Source organism: Esox lucius, chromosome 8 (assembly GCF_011004845.1).
Source record: "Esox lucius isolate fEsoLuc1 chromosome 8, fEsoLuc1.pri, whole genome shotgun sequence".
NCBI classification, from domain to species: domain Eukaryota; kingdom Metazoa; phylum Chordata; class Actinopteri; order Esociformes; family Esocidae; genus Esox; species Esox lucius.
Genome location: NC_047576.1, coordinates 38,082,752 through 38,094,917, shown reverse-complemented (window position 1 = coordinate 38,094,917; position 12,166 = coordinate 38,082,752). Strand labels below are relative to the sequence as shown.

The 12,166-nt window shown below is 39.6% G+C and overlaps 1 long non-coding RNA gene across 2 annotated transcripts; it reads left to right on the top strand.

Moving 5' to 3' along the window:
- The first annotated feature begins 1,421 nt into the window (after nt 1-1,421).
- On the top strand, nt 1,422-5,900 carry LOC109615234. Of its 2 annotated transcripts, none has more exons than XR_002196206.2 (4): nt 1,422-1,840; nt 2,160-2,198; nt 2,444-2,568; nt 3,073-5,900. It is a non-coding gene; the product is annotated as an uncharacterized LOC109615234 (long non-coding RNA). The 2 variants fall into 2 exon arrangements; XR_002196205.2 differs by having other exon boundaries at nt 2,160-2,297.
- The last annotated feature ends 6,266 nt before the right edge of the window (nt 5,901-12,166 follow it).

Below are 12,166 nucleotides of genomic sequence, written 5' to 3'. Positions count from 1 at the left end.
AAAATGTATTAACGGAACTAAAGAGTAGTCTTGCACGAAGACTATATAGCTAATAGCTATACATCCTACTTATAACGAAAACAATGACTCCAATCACTCCATGCCTGATTTGTGTCTTTGGAAAACAGTAACAGTATATAAGGGTCACGTAAAACAATTCTTCTCCTAAACATATGAGAATCATGGTATTAAAGAGGGGATGTATATTGTTGTGTGAAGGATGAAAAGTACCAAGTGTACATACATTTCTGAAATACAAAATTTAGAACAGCTCAGAGGAGAATCAAACCAGGGTCAGAAAATTTAAGAACAGGGATGTTCCCACTACACCACAGGGACTATTGTTAGTCTCTTCAACCCTCTATCTTCTCCAAATGTAAATTTTACCCCAGCCATTACAATTTTGCTGAGATAAAGTGGGCAGCAAAAGATTTGTAACGGAACTGAAGTGTACTGTTTATTATTATAATATTATTATATTTGTACAACAGTACACTATTTATAAATGACTCCAATCAGTCCATGGCTGGTTCCTTTCTTTGGAAAACAAGAACAGCATAAAAGGGTCACGTATGTGATGGTAATTCCATTGATCGACACTCTTAAATAAGATAGTACAGAGACGAAATTCTCTAAGCACAAGTTAACCATTTTAATATTATTTGCAAACGCTTACCAACATAATCGTCCGAGGAGTCTCTGACTCCATACATGCACAATCCGTATTTATTACAGTGAAAAGGGGTGTGGTAAGTTGTTGCCCATCTGTCTTGTGTCACAAAGGCTTTACCCAAAGGGCGGGCTGTCCCCCCACCTTATCCTTCCTGCCATAATGTTTACTGTAGTGTTTACCTAAAGAGGCCAACTGACCTTACTCCCCCCAAGGACCACATTCCTGAGGAACAAAAGACTGTCTCTTTATCTAGGCAGGAGGACATGGCCCAAATACCTAATAATCCTCTGATATCATACAGACGTGTGTCACAATCAAAGTAAAACTTTACATACCAACCAATGGAAAGACAGACATTTCTCAAATGTACCTTAGATCAAAATTTCCATAACACTTAATACAATTATTCTCGCAAAATAAATTTAAAGCATGGTATTTCAGATATGTATTGTTGTGTGAAGGCTGAAAAGCATTTATGAGATACAGAATTTGGAATGTCTGAGAAGAGAATTGAACCAGGGACACAATATTGAAGAACCAGAATGTTCCCACTACACCACAGGGCTGGCTGGCAGACTGAAGTCTCATTGGGTTGTGATCTATAATACCCGAAATAGCACACATGCATATTTTGAAAATCCACCAGAAACATTTACAATAAAATAATTTTTCAAAAACAATGGTCCAGTTGTCCTTTACACCAATTGTCATTGTTTCAGAGGGAATGTCATTTAAGTGTGTTTTTATCAACAGCAAAATCGTGAGAAACATTGGTTATGTTTATAGCGCCCCCAAGCGGTATTTTTGTATGGGAGTCTTCCTGTCCATTCCTAGCAGACACACTCATGAGTATGTTATAGGAAGTACCTATAGTAGGAATGGTAAAATGCTGTTTCAAGGATTCATCATTTAATATGAATATCGTCGATGTATGGTCTACGACAAAGAGAAATCCTCAGATGTCTTGACTGAATTTCCACGCTTCAAAGATGTCAAAGGCCTGGTAATTGAATATTTTACAGAGAAATGTCCATTAGGCCAAACAAATGTAAAAAAAAAAAAGCTGTAGTTATGTCTCAACTTGTGGTATGTCATTTATCTTTTGCAGATTGAGCAAGACTTCATCTTGCAGTTTGGAGAAGATGTAGCTGCCAAGTTTTTGGAGAGGTTAGTCCTAACTATATTTGTCTTCACCCCAAAATCCTGTTATAGATTTATGAGGTGATCATTTGTAAGGCCCTTATTTTACTCTCATTGTCTGCATAACATCTACCCATTTACCTCTAATTGGAATACTTGAGGATGTAGCTGTTTTTAGAATTTGTCTACAGTTGATGCCTTGTTAGCATGTAAATAACATGGTTACCTGATGGAAACATTGGGTTTTGTTATTCTGATCTTTGATACATTTTATCTGCTTTTTCTTACGTCAGCTGGTGGTGTATGAATTTTCCATGGTGTATTAATACCATATTTCTCTATCTAGGTGGCCTACAAACATTCAAGAAAAGGGTCATCCAGCAGTGTAAGACTCTCCCTTCCTCAGGCGACCTTGAATATCTGATCTATTGTGCAAAAGCTACATCAAATTAAGAGGAAATGGATATTGACATTATTGCCTCTGGTACTTTATTTTCCTAATTTTCTTCTAGGGTTTTGACTTTGACCAGCTTTTTCTTTAGTTAGCTTCAACTTTAAAGGAATGGTGTTATTTAAATTGTAAAATTATTGTACAATCGTAACATTTAGCTCTTTTGTTTCTGTGTACAGGATGGGACAGTGATCTGTCTTCAATCATTCTCCTCCACCTGATTCCTCCAACAGCCCAAGGGCGGAAAAGGCCAGGCAAGGTGTCTGCATCCCAAGCTGAGAAGCACCTTGTTGTGTTCAAGAAGGTTTGTATTTTAACTTATATGGGTGTTTTTTTTTTCTATACTTTTTCAGACAACTGGGGTTCTTGTAAAGTTGGAAGAAAACACAATATTTTTCCCTCATCATGTCTGTGGGAGGCAGTAGTTCAGTCTGTAGGGAGTTGGCTTGGGAACCGGAGGGGGCTGGTTCAAGTCCAGCATGGACCAAAGTATGGAAGGTGGACTGGTAGCTGGAGAAGTGCCAATTCACCTCCTGGGCACTGCTGAGGTACTAACGGTAGCGAACTCCCAACTGCTCCCATGGTGCCGCTATGTGGCTGTCCATCACTCCATCTCTCCACATTGGCATGTCTATGAGCCCTTTTTGTGTGTGTGTGTGTGGTTGTATTTTGGGCCTATGAATGTAAAAACTTTAGTGAAAAAATAATTTCCCCTTGAGGGATCAATAAAGTATTATATTCTCTTCCTCTGTATAGTGTAAGTAAATTAACTGAATGTTTTATTGGGTTTTTTTGTTTGTTTTTTAAGAGTGGAACAAGCATTCAGGAACACATTGATGCCATCAACAGCACCACTCAACCATATCTACTTGCTGTTGGCATGAAGAGGAGCACAATCCATAAGTTCTTCATTGTTCTGGACAAGCAGGTCATACCGTGCAACTCAACCACTTCACTCAGAGCTTTTGATGAACTTGTGAAGGCACACTTTGTATTTGGGACTCTTTACAATCAGATGCTCCACAACATGTACAGCTTCATACAGACAACTGTCTACAACATTGATTTGGGCCAAGTCCAGGAGAGCCCACGTGTTGCTGAGATTAGGGCTAGACTTCTGCATTCTACAGGCTAGTTCATACATACACTGACATATGGAACAGGCAACATATTTTCTGTTAATTTATTAATGATGTATTGAGTTTGGAATATTGTGAGATTTTCTTTGACCAATTTCACCCTTTTTTATATCACACTTTAACATCTTAATTGATATCATGGGGGTTTTTTGTTTTGTTTGCCAGATTCATTTTGTGAGCACCAACAGTCTTGTGAGGCATATGCGATTAATACATGGTTTATATTAGGGCAAATCACTTCGCTTAAAATGTGCTCAGGCAGGATGCTGCCAGGTTTTTGGCACATTCTCAGGCTTTAGAAAGCATCTAAATACAAAGCATGCTGACCAAATTGAACTTGAAGTTGAAACTGACATTGTAGAGAGTGACGTTGCAGATGATGCTCAGTAGCCAATTAGTGAAGAAGATGCCAGTACGTCTCAAGTTCTGCCCATATCCAACACAAGTACTCATGATTTGTGTGCATCTGCAATTGCACAGCTTCAGATAGCTGGTGTAAGCCAGTCTACTTTAAATAGTTTTGTATAATCCATGGAAGACGTGGTACTGGAGGTACAGAGTCAAGCTAAAACTGCAGCTTTGAAATGCTTATCATTACAGGATACTAGTATGAAAGCTAAAATTGAACAAAGTTTTTAAAAGCTTGAAAACCCTTTCACCTCATTGAATTCTGAAACAAAAATAAAGTATTTTCAACAAAAATGGAAAACTGTTGAACCTGTTGAAAAAGTACTTGGTGTCAGATTTGAAAATAGAAGATGTACTGGAACTTATGATCAGGTTGTTGTAACTGACAAATTTGCCTATGTCCCAATTCTAGAAACACTGCAGTCTATTCTCAGAAATCCAAACTTTGCAGATATGTTAACATCTAGCCACATTCCCAAAGATGGTCTATATTTTGCAAGATTTACAAGATGGGTTGTATATGAAGAGACATCCCCTTTTTTCCAATGAAAATTTTGCACTGCAAATTCTATTATTTTATGATGATTTTGAGACTGCAAATCCACTGGGATCCAAAAAAGATTTACATAAATTAGGGGCTGTATATTTTACATTAAGAAATTTGCCACCAAAATTGAATTCATATAAATTTGTGTGCACTTTTTCATGCCTGGACATTTGGGTTTGACACCATACTTGAGCCAATCGTCAGTGACCTGAAGGTGCTTGAAACTGATGGGATTACAGCTCCCATGTTAAAAAATCCTGTTTGTGGTAGCATTGTGCAAGTCACAGGTGATAATCTTGGTATACATGGACTGTTTGGGTTTGTGGAGTCATTCAGTGCTCGGAACTGCTGTCGTTTTTGTATCATAGAGAAAGGTGATTTTCAAACTGTGTTCTGTGAAGATGAAGAAAGTGTAATATTACGAACAAAAGATATGCATGCAGAACATTGCTCTACTATACAGATAAATCCACAACTACCTCATGTATATGGTGTGAAGTGTTCATGTCTGTTGAACATACTGCAGTTTTTCAGCACAGCTAATCATTTCTCAGTTGATATCATGCATGACATTTTAGGAGTTGCACAGATTGAGGTCAAAATTCTGTTGGAGTATGTGCAGCAGAACTTTTTAACTGCTAAAGAACTGGCTGGTAGAATAGTGTCATTTAACTATGGCCACACTGAGAGGAGAAATCGTCCTCCTGCAGTAAAGTTATTTGATGGAAGTAATGATTTGGGCCTGAATGCGATACAGTCCTGGTGTTTGTTGCGCAACATGCCATTGATATTTGGTGATATAGTTCAGAGAGATGAGTACTGGCATCTTTTGTTGTTGCTTCTGCAGATAATATTGTGTTTTCCCCAGTTATAACTGATGATATGACTATTTTTCTGAAACACATTATCATTGAGCATCATCAGCTTTTCAAGCATTTGTTTCCTGCTAGAAATCTCTTGCCTAAGCATCATTTCATGATACATTATCCTAAATCTATAAGGAATATTGGACCAATTCTATGCTATGAAGCAACGCACAACTTTTTTAAGACCCAACTGAAAAGTTTCAAAAATATCACAAAGACATTGGCCAAAAAGCACCAAAGATACATGGCCATGTATTGGGAATCTTTTAGTCAGTGCAGAGTAACTGTTGGTCCAGGAAAGATGTCACAACTTCAGGAATTGAAACAGGGTCCTGAGCTTGCTGCCAAATTAAACACTGCAATATCCACTGATGTTGACTGTGAAGTGGGTAAAACACTATGGCACTCAGGACTATTATTGTAAAAGATGAGCAAGTTATACTTGCTGGTTCTGGTATAGAAACCATTTGTTTTGATGAACATTACAGTGGATTTAGAATTATGTTAAAGCCCCTGCAGGCAATGAAGGTGTTCAATGTTCAAGATTTGCTCTACTTTAAACCACTCGATATTCAAATGGCATATGGACCAACAGATTCCTCCCTTTTTATAGTTCCATATTGCCATCTAATGCAGCCTTGACCAGTGTTTGTGAAAGTTTTTCACATGGACCTGGATTTTTAAGGGCAAATTGTTAACAATGTTATTTATATTTGTATGAATATTTCTAAAAAACGGTTTTTATATTTGTGTTTAATAAATAATTGTTAAGACATGGATATAATGGTCTTTTTTAATAAACCTCTACAAACAATTTAGGTTTTACTTGTGTCAGCAAAACAGCTAAGGAGAAAATTACAAAAGACTACATTGGTTTTATTTTGAAAGACCAGGAGTTGGGTAAGAATAACACTACACAATAAGAGTAAACAGCTTTTAACACTAGCACTAACACTGTGTCTGGAGTAAACGCTTAATTAACACTTAGTGTTAGGTAAGTTTAATACTTGTGGAGAGTAAAGTTTAAATTCTGATTGACACTTAAAAACTGTTAGTGTAAAATGTAAGTAACACTATGGGTGTTGTTTCCGTCTTAGTGTACAACTTAATTAACTATTTTCAGTGTTAAATATTTTTGTATAGTTTTAAATATTAACTCTTACCGGAGTTAAATTAACTCTGAAAATTCAACACCAGTGTAAGTGTTACTTTAACTGTGTAGATAGGGACCATATGTTATCCGACCCAGTGTTAAATCAACACTGCTGAATTTTCTGTGTAGGAAGTCAGGAAGCAGGAGAGTTGCGTTACAAAAACGTTAGCAAAAATATTGAATGGGTTTTAAGGAGTGTCTGGCATGTACAAACAAAATCTATAATTGTATAAGGATTTCACATACCTTCAAGCAGTATGATCAAGCAGTATGCTCATTTTGTTACACTTCTAATTCGTTTTTACACGTATAAAGTGGGCTGGAGTGTTTTTATAATAATAAAATTTGTACCCAAACACACCTCAGGACAAATGAAGTACCCAATTAAAACAATATTTTGCTGCTATTCAATTTACCTATATATTTCTGTTAATATATCAACATATCAAATGGGTGATCAACATTTCACTGGTAGAAGTGGACCATCTACAACAATCGTAATTCATAGCAAATTTGATTTATTCATAGATTTTATAGCAATTTCTATTAATTTTCCTTAACAATCTAAAAAGCACAGCTAGTAACGACTGCATTATTTACATAAGTCCAATGTCTCTATTGAATAACAACAACCATCTACCCGTTACAAGTGTGAGCAATTCCACAATAATTGCAAAAAAACATGACTATTGGCACGGCCTGGCTGGGCCTGTTGCTATGATTGGATTCTAATAATATATCTCCTGTTTTCCCAGAGAAAAGCTCACACTCACGTAACATCTCCTACATTCGCTTTGAAGATTCGCTTTCACCCACTCGTCTCTGTAATAAACTCTCCAAAGTTCATCTCCAAATATAATTTTCAGTCTTTTTTCACTAGCAAACATGGGGTTGAAGGTGCTGTACCTCTCCTCAACTCCTGGACAGGCACACATATCACTAGAACTGCCAAGCCTTTTAGATGATCAGCCACAGCCAAATTTGAAAAAATACAAAGATGCGTTTGTATTGAAGGTCTTATAATACAGATAGTAAATGACTACAAAAATAATACATAGAACGTTTATTTCTAAGAACATAGGCTATAGTATTTTCATTCATTTACTAGGCCCTACAAATGTAAAAAATGAAAATGACACAAAACTTTAATATTTCTAAAATAAATCCATTAGAATTTAGTTTTGACCTCATTTTGATGATGTACAAGGTAAAATAAACATTATCGACCTGTTTGCGCCGATCAAACGATATCTGCATGAATAGCCGTACCTAGGCCTTATGCATGGTTGCTTGATAAAACCAAAAAGTTTGATCAAGCCAGCCTCCAGGTGTTAGCTCCGCATTCACGGAACACCCCAGACTTTCTACTATTACACACATCTGTTCCTCATCACATCACCCCGGACTTTCCATAATTGCAGACACCAAATCCTCATTACTACTGCTCTTAACTGCCCTTCACAGGCTTCTCTTCAAGTAAAAACATTGCAGTATATTATTCAATTAATTGTATTAAAATGATGATCAAAGGATGATATACGGTACAGTAGCCTACAAGAATAAAGAAATTGACTATTTGATAAATTATAGAACATTTATTTGTCATTGCTTTAGAAGATGTGGGCTGCAAAAACCCATGCATTTATACATCTTGCTCGAACATCAAACTTCTATCCCACCGAAATCATCCCCCCTGCGCGTGAACCCGCACTCTCGATTCTCATTGCTGCGATTTGTTTCCTTGTTGAGAGGACAGTTTAGTCTACATGACCAGTCCTGGCACAGCCAGAAGAGGACTGGTCAACCTTCTGAGCCTGGATCCTCTCTAGGTTTCTTCCTAAAATTCGGCCTTCTTAGGGAGTTTTTCCTAGCCACTGAAATCCAACACTACTGTTGTTTGCTCCTTGGGGTTTAAGGCCGGGTGTCTCTGTAAAGCACTTTGTGACAACTGCTGTTGTAAAAAGGGATTTATAAATAAATTTGATTGATTGATTGATAAATACAGTGGATGTAAAAAGTCTACACAACCCTGTGAAAATGCCAGGTTTTGGTGATGTAAAAGAATGAGACAAATATAAATCATGTCAGAACTTTTTACATTTTTTATGTGACCTATAATGTGAACAATTAAATTGAAAAACAAACTGAAATCTTGGAGGGGGGAAAATGAAAAGTAAAAACCTTACTGTATCCTTCTGCCAGTAAAGACAGAATTGAACCCTTCCTTTTCCCCACTCAAAGCATTTCTTTTCAACTCTTTTGTCATGCTGAATAGATATTTATTTTAAATTCAAATTAACTTTGAGGTACTACTTGCACTGTTTTGCCATCCAACTGGTCCTATTGCAAGAGGATAGTGATTGCCACAGCAGTGTTTTTTATACTTTTCCTCATTTAATTAGATTTGGTTCAAGTAATCCCTTAATCAGTTATGAACATTTTTAACTAAGGTACATTTGAGAAATGTCTGTTTTCTATTGCCTGGTATGTAACAATTTTCTTTGATTGTGACAAACATGTCTGTATAATATCAGAGAATTACTAGGTACTCTGACCATCTTTTCTTCTGCCTAGACCAAGAAGGGTATCAGTCCTTTGGTTCTTAGGAATGTGGTCCTTGGAGGGAAGTAAGGTCAGTTGGCCTGTTTAGTTAAACACAACAGTAAACATTATGGCAGGAAGGATATGGTGGGGGGGACAGCCCTCCCTTTAGGTAAAACCTAGGTGACACAAGACATATGGGCAGCATCTTACCACTCCCCTTTTTCCTCTATAAATACAAACTGTTCATGTATTAAGTTAGAGACTCCTCGGATGATTATTTTTTTAAGCGTTTGACGCGTCTCTCTATTTGCAAATAAACTTAATTGTGCAAGAGAATTTTGTCTCTGTCCTTACTCCTTTACAAGTTCTGATCGATTAAATTGCCATCACACTTTGGGAGCTTGTCCTTGATTACTTAACCTGGTGTCTCAGAATAATTTCCTAGCGGGTTAACCGTGCACGGCCGGAGACTGGGTCTCTGGAGCCCTAAATCCTCCCCCGCTCGTGGGCTAGCTGCGTAAAGGGTGAGACTCAGGGTGCCCGGCTTAAATTATTTTTGGGATTCATCAGTACAGGCTTACATTTTGAACTCAGGAGGTGAGTGCACAATACGGTCGGGCCTTGAGAGAAAACTGTTATCAGTATGGTGGTTGGACCACTGTATAAAACACTGGTGTAAGGAATATCTCGCAAAAGGGCACGTTAATCGAGGTACCATGGTGACTGGTGGCGGCTTGACGACCGCACCATTGTGTTCGCTCTGGATCAAGCTTTTTCACCGCACTTAGGCTGGGTTTAATTTTGGGTAAGTGCGGCAGTACATTTTTGCCGGTCTCTCGTGTTTACGCTGGACCAGCAAAAATTTGGTCTCACATTTATGGTGTCTGGACATGTGAACAACTGTAACTTTGGGAACTTTTGGGCTTTCCGTCGAATGGCAGTTTTAATCAGAGACAGCTGCATGGATTAAAAGTGAAGTTGGATGCCTACGAGCAGGGAAAATTCAGAAGCTACTGACCGGGAGACGGAAGGTGGATTGGAAAGCTTATGGTATGTGGAAGGAAGAGACTGAAAAGAGGTGTAGGCAGTGTGCTGGGTTTACTGACGTCTGTGATCTAGCTCTCCCTTCTCAGGTTGTTTCTACCTGTCCCTCTGACCCGCTCCCACGTTTCCGCGGTGTTCCACCTCGAGCTGTTGCTGCTTTCCCAGTGGCCCGGCCAGCCATGTCGGTGGCATCGGACCTGCTCCCCTCCTCGGCAGTTGGCCTCCGTGGCTCTCCGTTTGCTATGGGTCCTGGGATTGCGGCACCGTTCAGTCCAGCTCAGCGACGCAAACCTGATAGCGAATGCTTCCTTGCGGCTGCTGTAGTCAGCTCAACTTGTGACTCTGACCTCCGTCCGCCCGTTTTCTGTGGCCTGGACCCTGTTGTCAAGGCTCAGCCATTTTTCCCTTCTTCAGACATATTCAAGGGACCTACACGGACCAGGACGAAGAAACACAGAGACGGGGTACGAAAGGGTTGCGGCAGCAACTGCCAGCCCGGGGTAGAGGGGGAGGCCCTGCTCAGCGGCGCCATAATGATAACTCCTGCCTCTGTTGTGGTTCGCCTGGCCATTGGGTATGTGATTTTCCTGAAGTGGACACGAGGAGGATTGAGGTGGAACCAGAACGCTAACCGCCTGCGGGAGGTGTGCTGTTGGTCGGAGGTGACGGTTTGGGGGCTCCCACTGGTGAGATCGTTCCTTTTTATTGCCTGACATGTTTAGAGGGTACAGACGTTATAGCCTTTAATTTCAGTGTGTCGTATTTACTGGAGTTGTGGAAGTGGATAGTACGGTTATTAGGAGTTTTTATTAGTATTTTTATTTAGAGTATTTCGGTTATAGCACCTGTAGTTAGGGAAACATCGTTTTTGTTCCATGTCCTGACAACAATTCCCATGCAGTCATCCTATTGCGGGGCGATTCGTGCGTGATTTTACGCAGTTGGACTGCGGCAGTTAGACTGTGAGATGGAGTTGAGATTGCCTCTGTGTATAATGGTTTTCGGATATTAGATTTTGGATGTCTGGTTGTGGTTGAAACCTAGTAAATGCATTTGTCCATTTTGGTATTCCCTGTGCACGAAGGATCCGATTGGCTGCATTGTGTATTCCTTGGTGGAATATTTTTATATTTGATTGAGCTTGTTGTTAACCTGGGAGTGTTGCCTTTGCCAGGTTTTGCTTGTTTGGTGTACACTTGGGTGAATGCACTCATTGCGTCGTTGGTGTGATTCTTTGGCGAAGCACACTCTTTCAGCCTTTACCTAAGTGCCGAATCCGCAAACTTGAAACTTGCCTTCTAGTGTTGTGCTGGTGACTTGCACACGTGGAGGTGTTCGCCTGATGACTTAGGATTGTATACGAGAACAATGTCAAAAATGTTATTAGAGGGATAGATTGGACATTGGTGCAATGGTGCTTTTCATATTTGGTGAAATATGATCTTGTGGTTTCATTATAATTGGTTTAAATATTGTGTTTCTCTCTCCTTGTATGAAGTACAATGAAGAACCACATGGCAATAGTCTTTAACGTTAAGAAAACACGCTGTTTTCCATGTAGACTGGATTCGCACCCAATATAGACATAACCTGCAACAGAGGGTAAAATTAGCCAAAGTTCGTTTAATCCTCCGATAGCCAAATCCCATAAAATTAGACATCCTATTTTAAATGTTGATTTGGGTTTGGTTAAATAATGTAGTTACACTTTGTTTGTATTTACAATGATAACGCCCAGGAAGGCGTTCCGGAGGCATCCGAAAAAGATGCCCAAGCCACCTCAGCTGACCCCTCTCGATGTGGAGGAGCAGCGGCTCTACTCTGAGCTCCTCCCGGGTGACCAAGCTTCTCACCCTATCTCTAAGGGATCGCCCAGCCACCCTGCGGAGAAAGCTCATTTCGGCCGCCTGTGTCCGGGATCTTGTCCTTTCGGTCATGACCCAAAGCTCATGACCATAAGTGAGAGTAGGAACGTAGATTGACCGGTAAATCGAGAGCTTCGCCTTGCGGCTCAGCTCTTTCTTCACCACGACAGACCGATACATCGACCGCATTACTGCAGAAGCTGCACCGATCCGTCTGTCAATCTCCCGTTCCATCCTTCCCTCACTCGTGAACAAGACCCCTAGATACTTAAACTCCTCCACTTGAGGCAGGCACTCTCCACCAACCTGAAGTGGGCAAGCCACCCTTTTCCGACT